General features: G+C 40.5%; 1 long non-coding RNA gene across 1 annotated transcript; it reads left to right on the top strand.

Moving 5' to 3' along the window:
• Nucleotides 1-6,054: 6,054 nt before the first annotated feature.
• On the top strand, nt 6,055-16,662 carry LOC125446550 (uncharacterized). The gene is made up of 3 exons (XR_007246426.2): nt 6,055-6,325; nt 6,802-7,189; nt 15,969-16,662. It is a non-coding gene; the product is annotated as an uncharacterized LOC125446550 (long non-coding RNA).
• Nucleotides 16,663-18,149: the final 1,487 nt, after the last annotated feature.

Raw genomic sequence — 18,149 nt, 5'->3', positions numbered from 1 at the left:
CTTGCAATCTTCTTTTATAATACTGGCTAGTTAATCCCCAGTTTCATTTTCTCCCCCCTTACTTTTTTTTTAGTTATCCTCTAGTGGTTTTTGAAAGCTTCCTAATCCTTTGGCTTACTAGTAATCTTCATCATATTCTATGCTTTGCCTTTTGCTTTTATGCTGTCCCTGACTTCCTTTATCTGCCATCATTGCTGCATCATCCCCTTGATGTGTTTCTTCTTCCTTGGGAAGGATTTTTGCTGGACTTGTATGCCTACATAAATGCCTCCTATTGCTGCTCCACCAGCTTCCCTGCTAGGCTTCCCTCCCAATGTGCTCTGGCCAGCTCCTCTTTCTATCTATCTTTCTTCAATTGTAATACCATTGCATCTGACTTAATATTTTTCTTCCATGAATTCTGTCAGGCTATGTTCCATGGCCCCTAGGGGTTCCTTCACTTATCTAATCAATTTTGCCTCATTACACATTACTAAGTAGAGTTCCCTATTCCCTTATGGGCTCCACCACAAGTTGTTCTTAAAAAAAAAGCAATTTCCAAGATAGCCTTTTCTTGAGGTCTGCTATAAACTTGTTATTCCCAGTCCAGCAGCATGTTTAAATGGTGCATTTTTTACATATCTCTTCTATCTCCTGATTTATTTTATTCCCTGAATCCTGATTATTGCTAGGAGGCCTGCACGTGCCTCCCATCAGGGGCATTTTTCCTTGTGGTTCTCAACTTTATCCACACTGATTCAATGTCTTCTGACTAAATCACTTCTTGCCATTGATTTAATTTCATTTTTTACTTTCAAGGCAACCCTGCCCTCTCTGCCTGTCCTTCCAATAGTACATGTATCCTTAGACATTTCATTCCCAGCCCTGATCCACTTCCAGCGATGTCTCTGTGATACCCAAAACATTGTGGCAGCCAATTTCAAACTTTTCTACAAGCTCATTTATCTTTTTTCATAATCATGCATTTAAGAACAATGTCCTCAGTCCCCCATTGATTGCCCCGTTTCCTCTGAGTTATCTAATCTCCAATGTCTGAAGTCAAAATTCTGACACTTTCCATTTTTTTTGTCCTATATTGTCATATTTTGGAAACTTTTACCTCTGGTGAGCCCTCTGCCCTCCCCACTTTAAATTTTTCAATAATATTCCATGCAAGTTCCACCCCTTCACTATTTAAGTATAAAGCCCTATGCAACACCTTAGTCACGCAATTCCAAAGCACTCAGTCTCAATCATGGTTGAGGTGAAGCCTGTCCCATCAGACAGATCCCATTTTTCCATAGAATTGGTGTCAATGTCCATGAATTTGAATTGGTTTCTCCACTAAATCATTGAGTATAAATGTGTTTACCTTGATAATCTTGTTGACCCATGCCAATTGCTTCTTGGCTCAGATAGTAGTGTGGGAGATGATTACCTTTTTGGTTCCAATTTTCTGATTTAATGTCGAGCTGTTTATGTTCTCTCAGAAGAACCTCTTTTCCCGTTCTACCTACAACATTAAAACCTACATGGGCCACAACAACTACGTGTTTCCTCTCCCACTCTAAGTTACTGTGCAGCCCACAGGAGATATGCTGAACTCTGGAACCAGTCCGGCATCAGAACCTTTGGGTCTCCTGATCCTAGCCGCAAAGATCAGTCTCCTCCCCTGAATATATTATCCAGATTACAACTACATTTCTTTTCCCACTCCATCTTGAATGGCTTCCTATACTATGGTGCTATGTCACTTTGCTCAAATTCCCAACAGCTCCCATACTCCTCCACTTTTTTTATTTCACAAATATAATGTTTTCATAAAAAGTCTATATATACATAAAGTCACTGGAGCAGTTTGATTCTGTACAAAGTTTGTACATAGGCAGAACAAACAGGGTCAAGGCATTTCTTACCTTTCCAATTGAGGCACTGGAAGGATCTGATAATTCAACGGATCCCCACTGAAGTTTGGCAGGAAGCCTTTAGACATGGTCTTTCCCCACTGCCACTCAGCAGCAGCTCCCCAAGCTTTAGTGCATCCATCAGCATATAGTCTTGGACTTTGGAATATGCCAATTTGCAATACTTGGTCAAGGTCAACTCTGAGTGTTGGAAGACCAACCGGTTTTGGGCAGACCAAACAGTGTCTTTCAGTGAGTTGGTGGTCCTCTAGGCACAGTCGAAGTTTGCCTCAGTGTGTGTCCTGGTGAACGCACCATAGAACATATGAGTCCTGTATCACAGAGCTGCTCCAGATGAACCTCGACAAAATTTACTGTATCTCTCTCCAAACATCCTTTGCAATGGCACATTCATCCACACAGAAAGCAAGAATCTCAAACCTGTTAAACAGGGCTTTGACTCATTCAGCACTACCACTGGATCCCTGTGCTTTTTTCACTTGTAACGATACCCGCCTGTCACTGACCACTGATTGAATGTGAGGTGGTTTATCTAAAGGGTGTAAATACCTCCTGAAACACAGCATCCAGGTGACTCTCCTCCCACCCACCAGCTCATTGACTGAGTTGGAGATCCTCAAGCAACCAATACTTGCTACAAATGTAAGATAACAAAGTATGAAGCTGGATCAACACAGCAGGCCAAGCAGCATCTCAGGAGCACAAAAGCTGATGTTTCGGGCCGAGACCCTTCTCATCAGCTTTGGTGCTCCTGAGATGCTGCTTGGCCCACTGTGTTCATCCAGCTTCAAACTTTGTTATCTTGGATTCTCCAGCATCTGCAGTTCCCATTATCTCTGATCACTTGCTACAAATGTTGTCACTATGAATCACAATACATTCCATCAACTCCCACATTATGTAGTTATAAAACATCACTTGCCATGCAGCTCCTCTATTCTAATTACTTAATTCTTAATAGGTTTTGCTAAAAAGATATTTATGCTGCTGTTACAGTGTGTAGCCTGCCAGCAATACCACTACGTACCTTCAACAGAAAGTAAATCATAATAGTCAAATTAGTGCTATGACCAACCAATGAACTCAATGTTTACCTGTGATGTCATACTTGGTGGAGCCCCTGATCTTGGCTTCAATTTATCCTGTTAAAACGGAAAACTTTTAAACCGCAAGCCAGAAAAAAAGAACAAAAAGCACCCCACTGCCCTCTGCGCCAATTTCCTGCATTACCACCAAATTCCCCAAACTGATACACTCAATCTCTCCTTCCTGACCACGCAAAGTTTACCGATCATGTGCCTTTTACAGTGCCTTTCTGAGATGGGCCCGAGCTGACATGACTCACACTAATCAAACCTAATAGTGAATGAACACCCATTAGGGTCCTATCCATGTTTTGTTTTAAATTTGATTTGATTTATTATTGTCACATGGACAGAAAACAGGTTGGCAGACGAGAAGCAGAGAGTTGGAATTAACTCCTTTTCAAAGTGGCAGGCAGTGATGAGTGGGGTTCTGCAGAGTCCAGTGCTGGGACTCCAGTTGTTCACAATATATATTAATGATTTGGATAGAAGAGTTGAATGCAATAATTCCGAATTAATAAGATGACATTAAACTAGGTGGCACTGTGGGTTATGAGAAAGATGCTGAGAGGCTGCATGGTGAATCGAACTGACTGGTTGACTGAGCAAGTTCCAGGCAATGCAATATAATGTGGATAAAATGTGAGGTTTTTGGCTTTAGTTGCAAGAACAGGAAAGCAGATTATTTTCTGATTGGTGGAAGTTTAGGAAAAGGCAAGGCGGAATGAGATCTGGGTGTCATGTGGAACAGTCTTCGAATCATAGAATCACAGAATCCACAGAAGCAGGCGATTCACCCCAGTGATTCCACACTGACCCTCCAAAGAGCAACCCACCCAGACCCGCAATTTACCCTATCCCTGCATTTCCCACCCTAGGCACTATAGACAATTTAACATGGTCAATCCACCCAATCCGCACATCTTTGGACTGTGGGAGGAAACCAGAGCACCCAGAGGAAACCCACGCAGACACAGGGAGGATATGAAAACTCCACACAAACAGTCACTGATACTGAAATCGAACCTGGGTCTCTAGTACTGTGTGGCAGTCATGCTAACCACTGAGATCATTGAAGGTTGGAATGTAGATGCAGCAGGCAATGAGGAAATCTAATGCCATGCTGGCCTTCGTGGGGATAGGATTGGAATATCAGAGTGAGGAATTTTTGCTGCAGTTATACAGTGCCTTGGTGAGGTCACACCTTGAGTATTGTTTGCATTTTTGGTCTCCTAGTTTGAGGAAGGAAATTCTTATTATTGAGGGAGTCCAGAGAAAGTTCACCAGGCTGATTCTGAGGGTGGCCGGATTGACACACATGGAAAAACTTGATTAACTGGGCTTTATCTTCTGAAATTCAAAAGAATGAGAAGGAGCTCATAAAAATGTTTAAAATCATGATGGGACTGGACAGGCTAGATGTGAGAAGAATGTTCCCAATGTTGAGGTAGTCTAGAACCAGGTTCAGTCAGAGAATAAGGGATAAGCCATTCAGGGCTGAAATGAGGAAGAATTTCTTCACTCAGAGAATTGTGAATCTGTGGAATTCTGTCCCTTGGGAAGCTGTTGGAGCCTGTTCATGAGCTATATTCAAGAGGGAGCTGGATGTGTCCCTGTGGCTAAAGGGATCAATGAGTATGGGGAAAGTGCAGGAATGACACTGAGATTGCATAATCAGCCATCATCATATTGAATGGTGGTACAGGCTTGAAGGGCCAAATTGCATACTCCTGCATCTATTGTCTATGTTTCTATGTTCTATATACCGAGGTACAATGAAAAGTTTTGTTTTGCTTGTAGTACAGGCAGATCAGGGCAATACGATAGAGTGAGGATTACAACATGTAAGAGCAGAACAGTTGTAAGATATGTAAGAATAAGATCTGCTATAGAGAGCTCGTAAAGAGTAACTATGCTTCAGCACCATGTTAGACCCATCAGGCTTTGGGTGATCAACTGATGAGTAGCCCTCAGTCAGATGAATCAGCTTCTTACTAACGATTCCACTGCACTACTCAATAACTTTTTTTTTAAATGGAGAAATAACAGAAGGAGTTACCAGCTTTACTTCCACGTTGCCACCAAATTCCCTGAACTATCTATTTACCAGGCTGTGTTTCATTCTGGAAGGGACCTCTTCTTCCTGACCTTTCATTTAATTTCAAAAATGTACTTTATTCATTAAAAGCATCTTTGCATGTATAAATAGTGACAAACATAGTTTGGTTCTGTACAGTGGCATATCAAAGAAACAAATAATTGAGATTGACTCTATCCTAACAAACCAAAAGCATTTCTTGATAAGATTTCAGAGATAAATGGGAACTGCAGATGCTGGAGAATCCGAGATAACAAAGTGTGGAGCTGGATGAACACAGCAGGCCAAGCAGCATCTTAGGAGCACAAAAGCTGACGTTTTGGGCCTAGAAGGGTCTCTTGATAAGATTTGATTTGTTGAAGTCACATGTACCTCAGTACAGTGAAAAGCTTTGTTTTGCACACAGTACATACAGATCATAGCAAGTAAAGACGTACAGATTAGGGTGCTATTAGACAGAGGGAGGCATACAAGGTCAGGGCTGCACAGGAAGTGCGCAAAGCAAGATCAAAATTATTGGAGGTTACAGGGGTCGATTCCGCAGTCTAATAAAGACAGGGAAGAAGCTGTTCTTGAACCTGTTTGTGCAAGACATACAAGGCTACATGTGCATGCATTGAGGCACTAAAAGGGTCCAATAATAGAGAGATGGATTAATCGTTCCCTGGAGGTTGGAACTAAACCGTAGTCTGGCACCTTCAACCATCCCCATTTTATGTAGAGTGTGGGACTGATAGTGGAAAAGTACACTGGTTGGAAGCATTTCAGGGTCACATAATCATAGGATAGCAGACATTTTTCAGGAGTAATCCAACAAGACAGAGGATGCATTATACAGGTGGCAAGAAAAACATGTCACGGTCGCATGCATCAACGAACACGCGCATACACGGGAAGATTAATATAAATACAGCCTGAGATCTGAGACTGGGACTGCGCCCATGGAAATATGACACGAACAGTTTGAAACAGGAAGCACTGAATCTGATCATGGCTTCCAGACAGCAGGACGAGAGTCTTGCCAAGGATTTAAATGGTCCCATTTGTCAGGATATCTGCATCGATCTGGTCGCACTAGATCGTGTGCACCATATTTGCTGCTCCAGTACCACCCGGAGGTAGGAAAAGGAGGTAAATGTAGAGAGGAGTTTCCGGAAAGAAACCTCAGGGAAAATCGGACCTTAGCGAATCTGGCCGAGGAGGCGCGAAAATTAAAACTGGGCCTGAAAGAGAGGAAGGTAAATTTCACTTTGAGGAACAGCCAGAAGAGCTGGAAATGTTTTGTGAAACTGACAAGAAATTGATCTGTGCGATTTGCAGAAATTCACGGGGAAACAAATCGCACTACATTCTGGCATTTAAAGAAATGTTGATGTCTGTGAGATGAATGGGAATATACTTTACTATCTGATTATTATTTTATATTGGTATAAAAACCAAAATAATTGCGGCAGCTGGAAAGCCCACGCCTTTATCAGTCCGACTTACCTTTCTCTTTGGGCTCGATCACCCTTATCGTTTACTCCTCCCATAAAACCTTTCTTTTGCAAAACAAACATTTACCTCGCTACCATCAGTTCTGAGGAAGGGTCACCGAACCGGAAACGTTAACTTTGATTTCTCTCCATTCGTGCTGTCAGACCCGCAACTACCATTTTTGATTTTACACCGGTTACATGTTCTCACATTTTAATTCTGTGATTTTCTCCCCTAGCTCCAGAATCAGCTGAAATCCTCCTTAGATTCTTTCACAGAGAAAAAAATCGATGGCTGTCGACATGGAACTGGAGCAAACAGAAGATTTCCGAAGTGAGGGTGTACTGATTTTCTGGGATCTTGTTTAGTTTTGTTCCCTTTATTCGTGGATATCAAAAATGTTTTGGTAGGAGCCGGCGAGCACCCTGCAGACCCACATCACACCCGGGTTCATTAAAATGCTTCAGATTCTCACCGAGAAAGAGTAGTGTGTACTCAGAAATCTCAGGGAAGAAGAGGAGAGGATTCTAGAACCAGTGGAGAAAAACCTTCGGAAATTCAGGAGTATTTGAATACTATTGAAGAGAATATTTCTAAATTGCAGAAAGAGGTGGAACAAGGTGAAGGTGAGGATTATATCGCTAATTATGATAACTTTTGAGTAAATGCAGCATTTACTGAATAAAATGGGACAAATTGAACCCAAATGTTTTGATAACTTCCACGTTGCCACCAAATTCCCTGAACTATCTATTTACCAGGCTGTGTTTCATTCTGGAATATAAACCACCATTTTGGGTTGCTTCTGAACCTCCTCCTCCCCTTGCCCACATAACCAATCCCCCACTGTTTGAACAATTTTGGGTTTACCACAGGAAATATGGGAATTTGTGGTGATCTTTATTGTTAATCTGTGATTACTTCATTGCTGTGTTATTATAATATCATTTTGGCAAACTCAGTTCTTTGTTAAGTGCGTGGATGTGCCCAAAAGTTGAATGTGTTACTGTGTCCACAAATAGGGCAGGTATTAGTTTCCAGTGGCTGATGCTTAGCCTAGAACTTGTCTGAAGTTGTTTATGACTTTTCAGGTACTTGTGCAATGGTTTCCCACACCAGAACATCGAACCTGCTTTCCCCCGAATCGGTTTTTCCACTTCTCGCCATAAGAAGTCATTTTTAAATTAAAACATATTTTTGCTAATAATTTTAGAGTTCTCATCCTGTATCTCTTTTAAAATTGAATCATTAATTTATATTTCCACTGCGCAATTTTATTTCCAAAATGTAGCTTTAAACATCTGTGCAATTTGGATATTTGGTTGAGTGGACATATGCATTGTAATGCAGTATAATATGGTTAAACTTAGGATACCTATTTTGGAAAGAAAAGCAGGAAGGCAGATTATCACCTAAATGGCTATAATTTGGGACAAGGAGGTGTGTAATGATATCTGGATGTTCCCATCCACGTCATTGAAAGTAACCAAGCAGATGCAGAAGGCATTTCTGAAGGCCAATGTTATGTCGACCTTTGCAGCTGTCCATGAATAAAGTTGAAATATAGTGGTCACCTGGAGCTTTTTAGCAGATGTAAAATAGCTGAAAAGGAATTATCAGCCACATATAGCAGATTTTCACAGTCAAAGCAGCATCAATCAAGCCAAGAACAGGGTCGGACTGAATAATTAAATTGCATTTACTTCAATACAAGAGGCATGACAGGCAAGGCAGATGAACTTTGAGCATGGTTTGAAACAGGGGACTGGGAATATCATAGCTGTTACAGAAACATGGCACAGGGAAGGGTACAAATGGCGGCTTATATTCCAGGGTATAGATGCTATATGAAGGATAGAAAGGGAGCAAGAGATGAAGGGAGTGGCATTTTTGGTTAGGGATAATATTACAATTGTAGTGTAAGGCCAATTTTGACAGTATTAGATAAAACTTTCAAAAGTTGATCGGGAGGGGCTATTTGTAGGTAAAGTGATGGAAAGTGGCAGGCCTTCACCAACTGAGATAATGAGAGTCCAGAGACAGTACGTTCCCGGTAGGATGAAAGGTAAGGCTGGTAGATGTTGGGAGTGATGGATGACTGGAGAATTTGCAACTCCGGTCAAGAAAAATGATAGGTATGGACAGCTGGGATTGAGTGAATCCTTCAAGGGTTATAAGGGTAATAGGAGTATGCTGACAAGGGAAATCATGTGGGCAAAAAGGAGACTTGAGATAGCTTTGGTGAATAGGATTAAGGAGAATTCAAAGAGATTCTACAAATACATTACGGGGGAGAAAAGTAACTAGGGAGAGAATAGAGCCCCTTAAAATCCACAAGGCTATCCACATGTGGAAACGTAGGTGAGGGTGAGACACTAAATGAGTATTTTGCATCAGTATTTACTGTGGAGATGGATGTGGAAGCTAGGGAACTTGGAATACTAAACAAACAATGATATCTTAAAAAGTGCTCATATTACAGAGTTGGAAGTGCTGGATATCTTAAAATCATTCGGGCGAATATATCCCGGGATCTGATCAGGTGTATCCCAGACCTTTGTGGTAAGCTTGTGAAGTGATAGCCCTGCCCCTTGTGGAGATATTTATATCATTAATAGCCGTGGATTAGGTGCGAGAAGACAGCGATAGTAAAGAAAAACCATGGAACTAGAGACCTGTGAGCCTGATGTCAGTGGTGGGTAAGTTGTCGGAGGAGATTCTGAGGGACGGGATCTAGAGTCAGAGAATCATAGAATTGTACAGCACAAAAACAGATCCTTGGTCCAACTCATCTATGCTGACCAGGTATCCCAAACTGATCTAGGCCCATGTACCAGCATTTGGCCCATATCCTTTTAAACCCTTCCAATTCATGTACCTATCCAGATGCCTTTTACATGTTGAAACTGAGCAAGGCTCTGGTAGCTCATTACGTACACGCACTACCCTCTGCTTTTGCATCTTTCTCTTCACTTTTAAACCTATGCTGCCTCGTTTTGGACACCCTACCCCTCAGAAAAGACTTTGGTTATTCACTCTATCCATGCCCGTCAGGATATCATAAACCTCTACAAGGTCACCCCTGCAGCCTTCAATACTCTATAAGGCAAATAGGCCTCAGCCTGTTCAGCTTCTCCCTATAGCTCAAACCCTCCAACATCCTTGTAACTGTTTTCTGAACTCTTTCAAGTTTTACAACATCTTTCCTATAGCAGGGGTATCAGAATTGAAAGCAGTATTCAAAAGTGGCCTAACCAATACCACAACATGACATCTCAACTCTTACAGTCAATGCAATGACAAACATGGGCAAGTATACCAAATTATAAATTAAACTTCATCTTCCAGCCCTCAGTCCATTGGCGCAGCTGATCAAGATCCCATTTTACTCTGATATAACCTTCTTCACTGACTCTATACCACCAATTTTGATGTCATCTGCAAACTTACTAACCATGCTTTCTATATTCTCATCTGAATCATTTATATACATGACAAACAATAGTGGACCAGTCTGATCCCTATGGATCACAGCTGGTCACAAACTTCCAATCCAAGAAACAACCCTCCATTACCACCTCTGTCTCCTACCTTCAAGCTAATTTTTAATCAAACAACAGGTTCTCCCTGGATCCCATATGGTTTAACTTTACTAACCAGTCCACCTTACAGAACCTTGTCACAGGCCTCACCAAAATCCATGTCAACAACATCTACCATTTTGCCCTCATCTATCTGTTTGGTCACATCCTCAAAAAAAAACTGAACTGAGTTTGTGAGACAAAATTTCCCATGCACAAGACCATGATTCCTATACCTAATCAGTCTTTGCCTCCCCAAATGCATGTAAATCCTGTCTCTCAGAATTCCCTCCAACGATTTACCCAACACTGACATCGGACTCACTGGTCTATAGTTCCCAAATTTCTCCTTGCACTCTTTCTTATGTAAAGACACAACATTAGCCCACCGTCAGTCTTTCAGCACCTTACCCATGGTTGTAGATGATACAAACATCTCTGCTGGGACCTTGCAATTTCCTGGGATATACTTGATCAGGTCCCAGGGATTTATCTACTTTTGTACCTTTTAAGGCCTCCAGCACCTCCTTTTCTGTACTGTGGAATGTTTTCAAGACATTAATTTTTATTTCCCTGAGTTTCCTAGCTTTCATGTGGCACCAAAAGTAACCCAGAGATTAATATCCTTGAGATCTGGTTTTTTAACCTCCTGCTTACATTCCTGTACCCATCCTGCAGAACTTCATCCCTTGTTTTACCTATATTAGCCCCAATGCATACGATGACCTCTGGTTGCTCACATTCCCCTTGCTGCAACCACTCTGGGATGTCTGACTCTGGCAGTAGGGAGGCAACACACCATCCTGGAATCATTCTGACAGCCATAGAATCAGCTTGCTGTATGCCTGACTGGAAAGATCTATATAACAATTGCTCTTTTGAAACTTGACAATCCCTGCTTTATAAATGGTTACAGATGTGGTGCCAAAACCTGGTTGCATCTGCTAGTTTCCTCTGAGAGGCTAGCTCCTCAACTGTATCAAAAATGGTATATTTATTTGAGAAAGGAATAGCAACAGGACACTTTTCCTACCCCTCCTGACAGTCACCCATCTACCTGGCTATACCTGCAGTGTGACTACCTCTTGAAAGCTACTATCCATCACACTCTGCGCCTCCAGTATGCTCCTCAGTGACTCCGAATTACTCTCCAGCCAATACAAATGGTTTGATTTAAGCTGCATCCAAACACACAACCTGCAGGCATAATCTCCAGGGACAGTCAATGGTTCCCTGATCTCCCACATCTGTCAAGAGGCATACATCACTCCACTGACTGCCACCTAATCCTCTTCTTAAAAATTTGCCTCTGTAGACTTGCTGAAAAAACCCACACTTACACTCTGTGCTGTGAACGTAATGTCTATATTTTATAATACAAGGCCTACAATCAGGAGCTCTAAGTACAACCATTAAAAGGTCTGCCCTTCCCTCACCTGTAGTTTTAGATTTTAAATATGCAAGAACAAATTAGATTGTAAGTTCTTAAAATGCAACATTTAACTTAACTCCCAGCAACTGAATTTGCCTACTCCTGAGATCCTTTATCAGATGGTAATTCTAGTTAAGCGCTCTGCCCTCTCCAGAACTGTGTAAAGGTAAATTGATCCGTCAATCTCTTTGATTCAGCTTTGTAAATACAATGGATTCAGGAACCCTCCTCCCTGCGTTATTCTGATCCCACTGCTACTAAAATGCTGATAAGTAACCCTCAACCACAGTGTGAAACAGGACTGTTTTCTGAGCTCTGTCCACTAGTAATATAATCCATTTCTGGAGCCCTTGACAACCATGTGGAAAAGGCCGCTCTCCCAAACTCCATGTCTCCCTGCCTCTTCTTCCTGCCATTTAGTTTTTTTTTCGATGTTAGAAGTTCCAAAAGTAACGACAAGTGAAAAAGGTTCTGTTTTCTGCTCTAGAACATGGAGGAAACCCCATGAAAAACCTCCAACTCAGAAGCAGTTCTAAGATCCACACTGCTCTGCTTCCACCATTTTCTTTGTCCTACAGCCTCAGCATGAGCCCCTCTTCCTTACCTACCCATCCTCCTCAACACTTCCCTCTCTTTCTCCTCATCCACCCCCAAATGAATGAAGCCCCACATCAAAAGTCTGAGTGATAGATGCTATGACCACTACTATCCCTGATTTCCCTGAAACATGCATCCTTCTCTCAGAATGACAAGGCCTGTAGTATAAATATCAATGTTACCATGGACAGAAATCTGTCATTTATTAATCATGAATTCTAGAATGGATTTATCAAAGGCTGACAGTTGAATATTTCAGGGAATGGACTCTTGGCAAGAAAGGGAGGGCAGATAGTGTTACATTATTGACCAAGGTGTTGGTTAATGCTGATAGTAATGGTATCGTAGAAGGCTCCTGGATAAGGCCATATGTGTAGTAGATAAAAACTGAGCAATCACATTGTTAGGAGAGATAAATGGGCAGATATGTAGACAAATCTCAGAGATGGGAATATTAATAGGAGGGAATTTCAGCTTCCCCAGTCTTAACTGGGACAGAAGAAGTGGAAGACAGGAAAGGTGGACTTCTGAAACAGTATACGAGAGACCTTTTTTTGAGACAGCACATATAATGTTCTTGAAGGGAGAGAACAATACTGCACGTAGTTTCATAGCATAAAGCCAGAGGAACGGTACAATTGTCTGTGGGGCAGCATTTCAGAGACACTGACCATAGCACAGTAAGATTTAAGGCAGTCATGGATAAAGGGTATAGAGAGACCATAAGTAAAAGTTCTAAACTGGGGCAGATGATTTTAAAATGAGATCAAATAATGTCTGGCCTTATTATACTGCAAGATAGGAAAATCTACATCAAAGCAATGTAAGTCTCTTGAAAGGGAAATAGTTAGTGTGCTAGGTAAACATGTTTCCTTAAAAATAATGGGTGAGACCAACAAGTCCAGAGAATCCTGAATGCCAAAAAATGTACAGGCACATAGAAAGTGCATGGAATACTTCAAAAGGAAATTGGGGGATAAAGGAAAGAAAAAGATTCAGAACCTCAAAATATGCAAATAGTGTAAAATTTAGATGTACCGTGAACATAAAAACATAAACATAGAAACTAGGAGTAGGAATAGGCTATTTAACACTCCCAGCCTGCTCCAGTATTCAATATGATTATGACTGATCCTGCATCTCAATGCCATATTCCCAGCTTCTCCTCATATGCCTTGATGCCTTTAAAATATTAAAAACATATCTTTTTTAAAAAATATATTCAGTGACTTGGCCTCCAAAGCCTTCCACGTTCAAAAATTCCACAGGTTCACTATCCTTTAAATGAAGAATTGTTTCATCATCTCAGCCTTAAACGGTCTCCCCATATCTTGAGACGGTATCTGTGGACTTAGACAATCCAACCAAGAGAAACATGCTGCAATTGGACTGTCCATCCCTGCTAGCATTTTATACAGTTCCATCAAAAGAAATGACTGACATTGTGAAGCCACAGACAAATTGGCAGAATGGACTGACAAGCATCAGAAAAGTGTGAAGTAAATGATTTTGCAGAATTTGCGGTCACAATGAATGTAAAGGAAAGGGTACATTCCCGCAGTGTGTGTAAAGATGCGGAGGTAAATGTGCATAGATCACTCAAGGTTACAAATCGGGTTGAGCCTATAGTTAAAAAGATGCATGGAATATTAGCTATAAAAATGCATACAGAAACAATAAACAAGTTATAGAGAATAAAAAGGAACCACTAAATTGACTGCTATTAGCATATTTTATTTTCTATTGTTATATATATGGGCGCTGTCATTTTCAAAGAATGCAGAGGTTTCAGAGACAATGCAGAAAAAAATTACAAGAATGAGGTGTGTCAGTTACAAGAACAGGCCTAGAAATGAGAGTTATTGCCTATACAGAAGAGAAGATTGAGAGATTCATGGAGTGTTCAAAGTCTTGAAAGGCCTTGACAGAACAGAGAGAGAGAAAGAAAAACTGTTCCTATGAGCAGAACTGTCAACAGTGGAGATATAGTGATTCGCAAATGAGTGAAAATTGACAAGAGGATTTTCTTTTTGAAACAAAGTGGTTTCAGTGTGGAAGATACAGCTTGAGAGATTTCCAAAGGGAATTGGATCATTATCTAATGAGGAAGAATTTGCAGGATTACAGGGAATACCCTATTGCAAGGAAAACTCAAAGAAGTAGGACCTGCTCAGTTGATCATCCAAAAAACATATGAACATATCAGGTGGATTGGCCTCTTTCTCTAGATGACTTTCAGTGATTTCCTTGATTTTGACTTTGATTCAATCCTGACTTATCTGTACATCAGCTCTATTTATTTGCCTCGGTTGTAATTCGCTGCATCCTCTGTCATAGAGTCATACAAACTCACATCACAAAAAGAGGCCCTTTGGCCCATTGCTGCCATACCACTTGTCCAGTATCAATCAATGCTAGACCTAGTTTCCAATATATGCTCATAGCCTTACATGCTATGATGCTTCATGTATTCACCTGAAGACTTTTCAAATGTTGTGATTGTTCCGGCCTCTACCACTTTTTCAGACATTGATTTGCAGCCAACTGCTGCTCCTGTAAAAGAGAAGTTACTTTCCTAGCTAAGCTATCTATGCCCTCATAACATTATCTACTTCAGGCAGGTTCTCCCCAGATATCACCGCATATATAGTCGCTCTTCATTTCTGAAATGCTGCAACACAGGCACATCCAGGTCAATCACCTCTGCACTCATCCTTCCTAAAGAATGGGAAACAGAACTGCTCTTGTACACAGTGCTTCAATTAATAAAGACAAGTATCTAAAATGCCTGCTTGACCACTTTTTATTCACCTGTCCAATTACTTTTAAGAATTTGTAGATGTGCACAGATGTCCAAATTTTGCATCATTTGTATATTTGGAGGTTATGAAGTTATTGAAGATAATCAAGTTCATATAATTAATCTGTACCAAAACATTGTGATCCTTTACCAACATGTGGAGCATGCCACTGGAAAGCATATTTCAATCTGGAAAATAACCATTCACTGGAACTGTTTGCTGCCACATAGCTATATTCATAATTTCATAGTACTTGTTATTCTGTAGGCTTTAACTTTAATCAGTAAATATTCTGAGTGATAGTTTAGTCAAATGCCTTTTTGAAGTCCATAAACACAACACCAATCCTACCCATGACACCGCCTGAAAAATCAATCAACATATTGTGTTTTTAAAAATGAATTTTGGCTTTCCTGAATTAATCCACAATTGTCTCAATGATCATTGACTGTCCATAATTATCATTTCCAAATAACTTTTCACAATTGAGCTAAAACTGTCTGGCCTTTAGCTGCTGGCATTACTGTTGCAGCATTTTCTTTGCAATTTTCCAGTCCTTCAGTCCTACCCCTGTATCTAGGGGGGAATTATAATGTTTTGGCCAATAATTTTGTAGGAATTATTGTTTAGACATTTAATGGAGAAGTTCAAAACTGTGAATGTGTTTTGATGGAGTGGAAAGGTAAAACTGTTTCTAGTTACAGTGTTCAGCAACACTGGATACTAAAGTAAGGTGCATGGAAAAATCAGTGAAGTGAGATGAAAAGGACTTTTCACACAGTCTGTTGTATCTGAAATTCATTGCCTCTCAATTTGTGAAACAAATTAAGTAGAATCTTACAAGAGCATTTGAAATAACAGCTTAATGTAAGAAAAACTTACTTGGTGTTTTGCAGGTAAAAGCAAGAGGCTGCAACTGGTTGAATACTTCTGTTGTGCTTTCTCCAAATGTACAAAGGACTGACTGACAACCTTTTGTTCCTTCTGATTTTAGGAATATGCATTGCTTTCCACCTGAAGTGGGTGCATGTTCCCACTGTCCAGTTGAGTATCCTGGCAAGGTGATGATTGCTGAAATATCTGAATACCATTTCAAGAGAACTATCATCCTAATTACTCCAGGTGGAGGCTCATAAAATCATCAGGTGATTCGTAAATGGAATGGCACTTCAAGAATCCATTCTTGGAAGCATTGTGCAAATAAAGCAAATAATATTTATAATTTCTCCTTCTTGGCTATAATAATGAACTATACAGTGCTTTTATTTGAAGAAAAACGGGTTATCAGAGATTTATCTGGGAGGAGGTCCATTGTTCAAACATGATCATGAATCATGAAAATAAGTTATAATTCCACATGCAAAGCAAACATCTTTTATTTTGCATTGTGAACCAAAAGATGAAAAGGTCTGTTTTAAATCAATGACTGGAAAGAGTTGCTGCACTTTCATAAACAAATCTTTAGAACATTCCTTTTCAAGCAAAAGATGACAGTTGCAGCTTGTTTTCCTGTGTTTTCTGTACCAGCCAGCAGTTTTGTCTTCTGTGGCTGCTTTCTTTGCACTGGCTGTTTGTTACATTGTATAAGAAAGAGTTTCGTTCCAAGGCTGGACTTCTGGCTGGACCAAAATCATGAACAGTGCCAGGAAACAAGCTCAGCCTTCGATCGAGGCAAGCCCGATGGCCAGAAGGGCGTGAGGCTTTGAAATGTTTTCCTCTTTTTCATTCCTCTTATGCCTTTAATAAATGCTCCTTTCTTTTTCAACTTTTATTGTTACTGAAATGTTCATATTTATGAAAATTGCTGTTGTTGAGCCTTCTATAACTATATTTACCCAAATCTGAAAAGAACCAGTTGGATTCACGCAGGGATCCAAGACAAATAAGTCAATGATTTTACCATTTATTAATTCAGTCTGCTCTGAAAGAAAGTATGTTCCAATTATAAACTGTACAGTATAAACCTTTTTTTTAAAAAAAGGTAATTCACTGGATGTGCACTAAAACATAATTTCAGTGTCACTGCCTAGACCAGAATCTATAGGTGCCTCAGAGGGCAGTTAACCATGTTGCTGTATGTCTGGAGTTACACGTATATTAGACTGACAGATTTCTCTCCCCAAGTGCTATTAATGAACTAGGTTGTTTTTTTTTTACAGCAGTTTGTACTGCAGAATTGTGTCTAAATTCAAATTTCACCCTTTTCCATGGTACAATTCAAGCCCATACGCCAGGGACTTTAACATGGGATACTCATTAACTAGGCAAGTGACATGACCACAACACTCCTGCCTCCCTCCATCTGTATCAGCCTGTCAGTGAATGAATCTTCGCTACCAGTAAATTTGGAAGCATCCTGTTGGCCCCTGCTTATTTGTGTGAAAATATTACTCTCACATCACAGGAAAGTAGACATGCCAAGGCTTTAATGCATCTTTTGATTTTTATTTTGTCCGGCCAGGGTCCCTATGAGGATTCCATAGAGCACAGGAGTCGTGGTATGGAGTTACCTGGCAGAATATCACCTCGGCGACAACAAAAAAAAATCATCTCTCTGGACAAACCTTGCAAATGAACTTTCCAGAAACATACAATATTTGAGTAGTAGCTGTCAGCCACACCTCACTGCTAACATTTCTGACTTGTAATCAAAGCCATCAAACAAAGGGGCAGCAGTACAAAAGCTTGTGATTTCAAATAAGTCTGTTGGACTATAGTCTGGTGTCATTTGACCTCTGACTTTTTGTCCACCCCAGTCCAACACTTGCACATCCATGTAATGACTTTTACTGAGATTATGATGAAATGAAAGCAACAAATGTTGGAGATCACAGCAAGTTAAGGATCTAGATGACACTTCATCAGAGCTAAATTAAAGTGTGGAGGTAACAGTGTTTACGTGATAGTTGGGGGAGGGGTAAGGAGGGAGGGTGTGGCGGTGATGGGGTGTAGAGTTCTGGAGGAAAGAAATGTTGGTAGTTCAGATTAAGCTATTGGAATGTGAGAATGGCAAAACAATGGTGTGTCTATCTGCCAGACTTGAAAAAGAAGACAGTTCCACCAGGTTATGGGGAGGGGAAAAGATGACATGATGACAGAAAATGTAGCAAGTAAAGCTAAAAGAAAGGGAAAAAAATTGGAGAATATAACAAGTAAAGCTAAAGGAAAAGGAAGA

Source organism: Stegostoma tigrinum, chromosome 34 (genome assembly GCF_030684315.1).
Source record: "Stegostoma tigrinum isolate sSteTig4 chromosome 34, sSteTig4.hap1, whole genome shotgun sequence".
NCBI lineage: Eukaryota > Metazoa > Chordata > Chondrichthyes > Orectolobiformes > Stegostomatidae > Stegostoma > Stegostoma tigrinum.
Note: the sequence above shows the minus strand (reverse complement) of the source record. Positions and strands in the feature narration are given on the sequence as shown.